The 9,732-nt window shown below is 46.6% G+C and overlaps 1 pseudogene; it reads right to left on the bottom strand.

Annotated features, from left to right (window-relative positions):
* Positions 1–3,752: 3,752 nt before the first annotated feature.
* On the bottom strand, positions 3,753–7,466 carry LOC123161028 (probable LRR receptor-like serine/threonine-protein kinase At3g47570; annotated as a pseudogene).
* Positions 7,467–9,732: the final 2,266 nt, after the last annotated feature.

A 9,732-nucleotide genomic window follows, 5' to 3' on the forward strand; every position in this document is an offset into this window, starting at 1 on the left:
CAGTCCCATCATCAAAGCAGCTACTATTCGTCTTGTGCTCTCTGTTGCTGTTCCCAAGGGATGGTGTCTCAGACAGCTAGACGTACAAAACACGTTTCTTCATGGTGTTATGAAAGAAGAGGTGTACATGAAACAACCTCCTGGCTTTGAGGATAAAAATGCACCGTTCCATGTCTGCAAGCTTGATAAGGCCCTGTACGGACTCAAGCAAGCCCCTCGAGCATGGTACTCACGGTTGAGTATGAAATTGCAAGCACTTGGTTTTGCTCCTTCCAAGTCTGACACATCTTTGTTTATTTACAATAAGTTTCATACTGCCATATTTGTTCTCATTTATGTTGATGATATTATTGTTACTAGCTCATCCAGTGCTGCAGTGACAGCCCCGTTAAATGATCTCAGGACAAACTTTGCTCTCAAAGACTTAGGAGACTTGCACTACTTCCTCGGTATTGAAGTTCAGAAGACTGAGCATGGCATCCATCTGTCACAAGGAAAATATGTTACTGATCTTTTGCGTAGAATTGGCATGCAGGATTGCAAATCCTCACCAACTCCTATGTCTAACTCAGAACCTCTCTCCCTGACAGCAGGATACCTCCTGAATCAGGAAGACAGTACCAGCTACAGGAGTATTGTTGGTGCACTTCAGTATTTAACTCTTACTAGGCCTGACATCTCCTTTGCAGTCAATAAAGTTTGTCAATTTCTGCATGCACCTACCACAGCTCACTGGATAGCAGCAAAACGTATCCTAAGGTATGTAAAGAATACAATAAGTGTGGGTCTCATGATAAATCAATCCTCCTCCAGTCGAGTCAGTGCCTTCTCTGATGCGGATTGGGCTGGGTGTGTGGATGATCGTCGGTCCACGGGGGGATTTGCTATCTTTCATGGACCAAATCTGATTTTTTGGTGTGCAAAGAAACAAGCTACTGTGTCCAGGTCCAGTACTGAAGCCGAGTACAAAGCATTGGCAAATGCTACCGCTGAGATCATTTGGGTTCAAGCTATCTTAAAAGAGCTTGGAATATTTTAAACTGAAACTCCACTTCTTTGGTGTGACAATCTTGGAGCAACTTATTTGTCTGATAATCCAGTTTTTCATGCCAGAACCAAACATATAGAGATAGATTTTTATTTTGTCAGAGAAAGAGTTGCAAACAAAGAGTTAGAGATCCGGTTCATTCCATCCAAGGATCAACTTGCAGACGGGTTCACAAAAGCACTACCGACCAGGAGCTTTGAAGAATTTTGTCGTAATCTCAACCTAGTTCGGTTTTGATTATGGGGGAGTGTTAAACATCATAGAGTCACGATACATTGTACTTGCGCCGTATGTCTTGTATGGCAAGTCTAGGTAGTTAGAGATAGAGTTGATTTATTGTTTTAACTTTCTACCTCTTCTCCCTATCCCGCATGTATCTCTTGGGTTCGTTCCAACGATCCCTCTCTCTGTAACGCCACAAGACGTCTCTCGTCAGATATCAATATATACCTGTGGCTCTCCCTGTTTGAAGAGTAGGAACGCTTCCATATTTTAGCCCGACCACCCAGGCATTCTTCCGCATCGAGGGCTCGTTGACGTCGAATGACCTATTGGACGACCCAGCCGTCACTGGTAGCGAGCTCCCTCTGGCGGCCGGAGCCCCATGGCGGAAACATGCTCGGGGAGGAGGCGCTAAGGAGATTTCTTCGGGAGGTGGACAGGAAGGCAAGCGACAATCTTTGCGATTTTGGTCGATACCGTTTACAGTGACGCTGCTATTTGATTGCAATTGCGTTTGCGTTTCCTTTCCTAAACCAAACACCTCCGTAATCTCAGCGCTGTCATGTTATTGATCTTTGTACTGTTCCAATCTACTTTAACAAATAAAGGTGTGCGCTAAATTTTCGTTTTGAGAGGTACGTATGATGTAGGAGTAGGTACGTTAGTGATCTTTTTGGAGGAAAAAGAACATATACTACATGCAGCCAACATACGTTTCGATGGGAAATGGGACGTTGACATCCATCATCGTCCATGAACGCGTGCTCTGCTCTGGGATTGATACGACTTGAATGAATTCCTTGGAGTGAGTCGTTGATCTGATCCACTTGTAGTAGTACATAGCACGGTAGCAGGTTGGACTCCTCCCAACCGAGACTGGCTATACATATATCTAGACATGCGTGCTGGCTTTTTAGGATATTTGGCACTCGAGGTTTCAGTCCGCCACTGGTCAATCAACTGGCCTGAAATTTCTTCCGTCTGTAACACTCACGCAACTGAGTTGAATACAAACAGATATAGGGGAAATACACTTTGGTTCCTGGTCATATATGCACCCTATATGAGGATTTTTTTTAAATATTTTAATAAAAAGTCAAAATAGGTAAGAACTATTTTGACAAAACACTTGACTTACTTTTGCACTAGTATATAAATCTCGCAGAAAAAAAAACAAAAGTTGACCTCACAGCAAAAAAGACAAAATTTATTTGCTATTATAGGTCATTATTCACACTATTTTAGCCAAAAATTTGTCTTTTTTTAAAGAAGTCAAAGGGATATTTCTTTTTATGGATTTTATTTCTCACGAGTACAATAGAAGGTCAAGTTTATTTCAAAAATATTTTCAGGAATTTTCGACCTTTTGTTGAATTACTAATTTTTTTTCCCATATAGGGTCCCATACACCAAAAATTCCCCTCCGTAGTTGCTTTCGCAGCATATTACCACCCTCTCGCTCTCTTCAATCCTGAATCCTGACCTCGAACCCGATTTCGAGGATGCTTCTAGATGCGGGATCGTTGGGCGCGGACCGTGAGAAAGACCAGTGGCCGACCAGGCGCTCGCGCCCTCCACCAGCGGTGTGCTTGCCGGCAGGTCCAACGGCGACCGGCGACCCTGGATCGGCATGAACGCCCACCACCCGTTTGACCAAAGGTTTCAGAGCAGCCACCGCCCCTTTGTACATATAGGTCGGTGAAAATAATATCTTGTATATGTACAGACTTGGAAAGCCATCAAAGCCACGTTGAGTTGAATCCACCCCGTCAACACTGCCATGCCAAACGACCTTAGGCTGTGATTCAACCTGGTTTTGGAATATTAGGAGGTTAACTAGCCGAACCATGCCACACCGCCTTGGGGGCAATTTAACCTGGTTTTCAAATATTAAACGCGTTAAGATTATATAACCAGTTCTATAGATGGCGGGCTTCAATATTTCTGTTATTTAAAAACCAGAAATATATGCATGCCTGGCAATATATGAAATGGACTTACTACCTTTATCTACTGCCGTGCTACTTTTAACTGTCTTAATCTTCATGTTAAGTACAATACACCCTTTTAAGCAGAGAGCAATATATGCATGCCTGGCAATAGCAAGCAAATTGAAAAACAGAGAAACGGAATAAATAGTACTACTAGTTTATTATTAGGTGTCAGAAAAAAAAAACAGAGTAAGACAGGAAAGCTTCAAGGCTGAACACATTATTCCATGGAGCTAGGTTGGCTGAAATTTGCATACACAATAGACTTTTTTTTTGGACGAATGCAGCTGGGCTGCTTCATTATATTTAGATAGGTAGGGTTTACAGTGATGCCATGAGGCGCGGCAAAGCAAAAGAAAAATCACAAGCTACAGGGGAGGGGCAGGCTAGGAAAAGCTTCACAACAGACTTTCCCTTTTGGACAAAAGAAGTACTTAGTCAAGAAACGTAAACTAGTCTTCTTCAAGGCACCATATGCATTTTTCTTTTCCTCAGCCCTGCAATGCTGAAAATGATTCTTTGATTGCGATAACTTCTTGTATATTTCCTGCATAGTTGGCCGATCTTTAGGTGTCTCCGCAGAGCACAACAACCCAAGCTCAATGAGCTTTATGATGCAGCTCATTGCAACCATTGGATGAGTTTCCCGGTCTGAATTACCGCCTGCATCTTCACCTTCATCTCTATAACCTGGAACTATTCTAGGGTCTAGAATCTCCTCAATCTTTTGAGGAAATGATTTTTCAACAAATTTGTAAAGGGTCAGGCCATCTTTAAACATCTCATCAGTTGGACGCTTTCCTGTTAGCATTTCTAAGATGATGACTCCATAGCTAAATACATCGCCCTCAGTGGAGATTTTGCTCCCAAAGCCATATTCTGCAGTATGCATAAGTTATTCAAACAATCAATTAACACAACTTGCATATTTTTTAATTAAAAACAAAGCAACCTCTCTTTAGAAATTATTACCTGGTGCAATGTATCCAACCGATCCTCTTGGCCCCACTAAGCTCGTAGAACTATGAATGTCCGAAGAATTATGACTATGCAGAAACTTAGCCAACCCGAAATCGCCAACACGGGCGCCCATGAAATCATCCAAAAGGACATTGCTAGGCTTCAGATCACAGTGTGCCATAGGAGGCACACATTGGTTATGCAGATAATCCAAAGCAGCAGCTATGTCCACTGCTATTACTATTCTTGTACCGAAACTCAATGGCTTTCTCCGACCAACCTCATGGGCTGTTGGATGGAGCCAACTTTCCAGGTCGCCGTTAACACTATATTCAAGAACAATAGCTTTGAAATCATGTCCTGTTGGATCAATGGTTGAGCATGCTGTAATCACCCTTATAAGATTCCTGTGACGAGTGTTTCTCAACGCCTTGCACTCAGCAATGAAGCTTTTTGGTGCTCCGAGTTGATTGAGTTTGAAAACTTTGATGGCAACTTCATGTTCTTCAGATTCAATTCTACCCCTGTACACAGACCCATATTTTCCTGAACCGACCAAGTTATCTGGTGAGAAACCATTTGTTGCTCTCACTAAATTTGCATATGTGAACTTCTTCAACTCTTTGCAGGATGGATGAGCTGCTTGTTTGAGTTTCTTTCTCTTCTTCAAAATAATGGTTGCAAAGCATGATAACAGGACCAAAGAGAGAATTGTAAATCCTACTATCTTGAAAATGCTGGAGGCATTCCTTTGTTTGGATGCCTCTGCATTGCAAAATGGCAGCTGTTGCAATGGAATGCTGGTACATAACTTCACGTTCCCTTGAATGAAAACCTTGCTCCCATTCTGAAATATCCCATCTGCCGGTACTGGACCCTCGAGATTGTTGAAGGACAAATTGAGAAGCTTCATAGACTTGAAGAACTTGAAGAAATCAGGGATTTCACCAGATAAGTTGTTTTGAGATAGATCCATCTCAATGATTCCTCCCAAACTTTTGAAGGAGTGAGGGATTTTCCCGTGAAAGAGGTTACCCTCCATGCGGAGGGACTCCAAACGGACGCACTGACCTAGAGTGGGGGGTATTTGTCCAGACAGTTGATTATGGGAAATATTCAGTGGCCCAAGATTTTTCAGGCTGCCAATCTCCAGAGGTATCTGTCCAGAGAGTTGGTTGTGAGACAAGTCCAGACACTGGGAAAGCGAGACAAGAGTAAAGAGCTCCTTTGGTATTCTTCCATCAAAGCTGTTACAAGAGAGGTTCAGTTGTTCCAACTTTTTGCAGCCTGCTAAAGCTCCTGGGATAGAACCACTCAAATTATTTTCCTGTAAATAGAGCTCAGTCAGTTGACTCAGATTACCAACAGAAAGCGGAACTGATCCGTAAAGTTTGTTCTTGAACAAGCTCAAGACAAACAGGTTTGGAAGATTTCCAAGTGATTCAGGAATATATCCAGTAAGCAAATTCTGGTCCATGTAAAGAAGTTCGAGGCTTGTCAAGTACTGTATCTCCTGTGGTATAATGCCAGATATTTTATTTGATCTCAATAGCAGTAACCCTAAGCTTTTTGAAAGGCTTCCAATGGACTTGGGCAAGACACCCTGAAGGTTATTTTCATCCAAACGCAACTTCATCAGTTGTGTGCAATTGCTCAATGAGGATAAGAAAGACCAATCTCCTGCTTCAAGTTGATTCCCACCTAGATCTAGATCGACTAGACCAATAAGAGTTCCAAGAGAAGGAACAACACCATGGAATTGATTCTCTCGGAGGTCAATCATCTGAAGATTGGTTGTGTTGGCTAGTGAAGTGGGGATTTGGCCTTGGAATTGGTTTCCTTGCATAATCAAAGTCTGGATATTTGGAAGGGTATACCCGATGTTATATGGAATTTCCCCTACAAGTATGTTTGTACCCATGCCAAGGTATGTAAGTGCTGACATGTTGTAGAGAGTGCCAGGGACAGTCCCTGACAAGAAGTTATAAGTGAGATCTAGTACTTGCAGGTATGGAATATTGCCTATACTCATCGGGATTCTACCTTGGAAATTATTATCTGCTAGCGAGAGGAGGCGAAGGGAAGAAAAATTCCCTAAAGAAGGAGGTATGGTGCCAGAAAGATTATTTGATTGCAAGATAAGGTATTGTAAGGGTGAATCAATGTTCGACGAAGCTGGTATGGACCCAATAAAGTTGTTCAGTCCTAGTGATAACTTTTGAAGTGACGTGCTGTTAAACAGCGCAGAAGGAATCTCTCCACCCAGGCTATTTCTTGTCAAGGATAAAAGTTGAAGTGATGAACTATTAGCTAGATGAGGCGGGATAGGTCCTGTGAGGCTATTGTTTGTGAGAACAACAGAATGAAGATAAGAGCTGCTTCCAAGTGAAAGTGGAATGTTGCCCGTCAGACTATTGCTAGCAAGATCCAAAATGGAAAGGTTGCGGAGCATCCCCAACCCTTGTGGGATACCTCCTCTAAGCATGTTGTGACCCAAGTTGAGCTGTTGGATATGTGAACATCCGCTCAGGGTTGGGGGGATCTCACCATGAAGGGAGTTGCTCCCAAGATCAATAATTTGAAGGCGAAAGCATGAAGACAGAGTGCTCGGGATCATGCCACCAAGATGATTTGTGCTGAGGTTAAGGTACCGCAGCCTATTTAGACGGCCAAGTTCAGGTGGTATTTGGCCAGTAAGTTGATTGTTTGGGATGTGGATTCTCCTGAGGAAAGTGAGATTGCCTACACAAGGCGGTATCTGTCCATTGAGGTCAAGGGACTCGAGGTCCAGTGCAACGACACGAGATGCGTGTCTCTTGCTGCAAGTAACACCGGACCAACCGCAGAACTGCAGCGAATCATTTTTCCAGGAGGCTAAGAGTCCAGCAGAGCTGGTGAGATGGAGTTTAAGGCAGCGGAGAGCATGGAGATCGGTGTTCGAATCATTTTGGAGTGCCGTAGCACCTAATGAAGATGCATGGACAAGGGAGCAGAGGACAAGGACTAGGGGAAGTGTGGAACTGAGAGTGCCAAGAGGATGCATATATTTTCTATCACACATACTTGGACAGTTTCGTGGAGGAATGGACTCACGACTGATCAGGCTCTCGAACAAGAGGGCAAGGAGAACTCACTGGGGAGCTGTAGCGTGCTAGTCGTCCTTTCACGGCACCAGCACTTACGACGCGACTCCACGGACGGTGAGCTGCGTGCAGCACAAGAAGCAACACGATGGTGATGCAGGCGCCGTGGGGGAATGGTAAGGTGGATTGAGACGTTTAATTCTGTGATTGATGTGATTCATCCTGTGCATCTTTATAGTCGCCCGCTACTTTCATATCCATTCCTAGAATTCTTGATCTACATGTGGACATTGGATCAGTATTACTCTACACAACTACTCCCTTGGCTGTATAATAAAGTACTGATCCACTACTTGCATCCATGCTTGATCCGATGTGATCAGTGGATCAGTAGTCTATATAAGACCGGTGACTTCGTGAGCCATCTAGACTTGAAAGTCATCCAGGCTTTGCCTTGGAGAATCTTTGAAACTTGCGATGCAGAATGAAGCTTGGAGACTTGAAAGTCATCAAGGCTTTGCCACTTGACAGTTAACCAGATTCCATTTTCAGTAACACCGGAAGTGGAGACCAGAGAAAGAAGCGCCTGAAATAACGGATCTGACTTACCGAAAAAGGATTTTCCCCCACTTTGTATTACAAAGCAACCAACACCGATACAGAGGAGTGCTCGGGCGAGAAGCACAACAAGCCCAAAAGAAAGAGAAAGAACAAAGAAAAAAGAAATGCCAACAACGGCAGCTCGACAAAGCGCGGATGACCCGCCACTGCTGCGCCCTCCGAAATTGACCCACCACAGACCCAGGCTCCGACCCGCCGCGTACCAAGCAGCACCTCCAGCAAGGGATGCGAAGTCGACGACGCTGCTGCCCGGACGTGTCCTAGGGTTTCCCCCGGCACGCGAAAGGAAGTGAGGGATGGATACATCCGACACCCTCCAAGAAGGGATGGTGGCAACCGCAGGTGTTACCGCATCGGAGCCGGAAGAGAGCCGGCAAGGGATTTCTCTCGCACTCCAAGCCCCACCGCCCAACCAGGCCGAAGCCAACCAGCCACCTCGCCGCCCACCAGCATGCGCCACCGCGGTCTTGACGCCACCCACGTCGCCTCACCGAGATCACCACCACGAGGCCAAGAGGATGGAGAGAGACGCACGAGGCGACAGGAGCAGCAGCACCGGAGCCACGCGGGAGGAAACTACCTCCACCGCAGTCGTGCGGGAGGCCCGAGTCTCCGGCACCGTCGCGGTCGCAGCAGCAGGGCATACCCGGCCACCCCTGGCCCAGCCAGGCCCGATTTGGGCCCGTAAAGCCCCGCCGGCCACGCTGCAGCAGGGCGGCACCAGCGCCGCCAGCATCCACCCACCCATCGCCGCTCCCCTGCCTCCCGGAAGCCACACCGACGACCCTCCCCGCCGCCGGCCCGCCCAGACCCAGATGGGGCCCGAAGGGCCCAGATCTGGGCCGAGCGGGCGCCGCCAGATCGCATCGCCGCGCCGCCCCGCCGCCAACTGCAGCGCCACCGCCCAGAAAATCCCCCGCCACCACGCCGGAGAGCACCGCCGCCGCGCCGGACCGCCGCCGCCTGGGAGCACCCCGCAGCGCCGCCCCGCCCCGCATCGGAGCGACCCGCGAGGGGAAAGGCCAGAGGCCTCCGCCGCCAGCGCCGCCCGGGCCAGGCCCGGCCGGACGCCAGCGACAGCGGCAAGGAGAGAGGGAAGGGGGGGGGGGGCTCGGGGAGGAGGCGCTGGAGGCGCGGCCGGTCGCCCGCGGGGGCGACGCGGTCGCGAGAAGGAGTCAAAATTGTTTCTTCACAGTAGGTGCTCACTTCGTCTTTGATCACGGATCTGACTTCTGACCTACGTACAGAGCAAGCGGCCAGCGCTCTAACTGTACTAATATAACAGCTTACAGACAGCTATATGCTGACCTCATGTCATTTGAGTCATTAGCATTAAGATTTAAAACGATACTTATACTCATAATAAGATTGGCCATTAGACTAGTACTTTTCCATCTTCTCTTTTTCTCTTTTTTCATATTTATTATATTTGCAAATAAGCATTCCCCTGAATTTTTTTTTGACCGGGGCCTTAACCCCTTTCCATTATAAGCATAACGGAAATACAAAGTTCAGTGACCACAGACCCAGAATAACGTCTAAACATAAGGAAGCTAGAAAGGGGTAAGGCAAGATCAAAGCACCACTGGGAAACCCACCATGAGCACTCGTCATCGAGCAGCCCATCGCGGGGCGAAAACCCAGTGACACCGAGAATCACGCAAACGTCTAGACCTAAACATAACAGGAAGACTCCAGCAGGAACCCATACCAGTATAACACCACCATGCCCGTAGGCTCACAAACAGGAAGACAAAAGCACTCGCGCAGGAGTGAGATAGACCATCCTGGCAGACGCAAACTTGAA

Source organism: Triticum aestivum, chromosome 7B (genome assembly GCF_018294505.1).
Source record: "Triticum aestivum cultivar Chinese Spring chromosome 7B, IWGSC CS RefSeq v2.1, whole genome shotgun sequence".
Classification (NCBI taxonomy): domain Eukaryota; kingdom Viridiplantae; phylum Streptophyta; class Magnoliopsida; order Poales; family Poaceae; genus Triticum; species Triticum aestivum.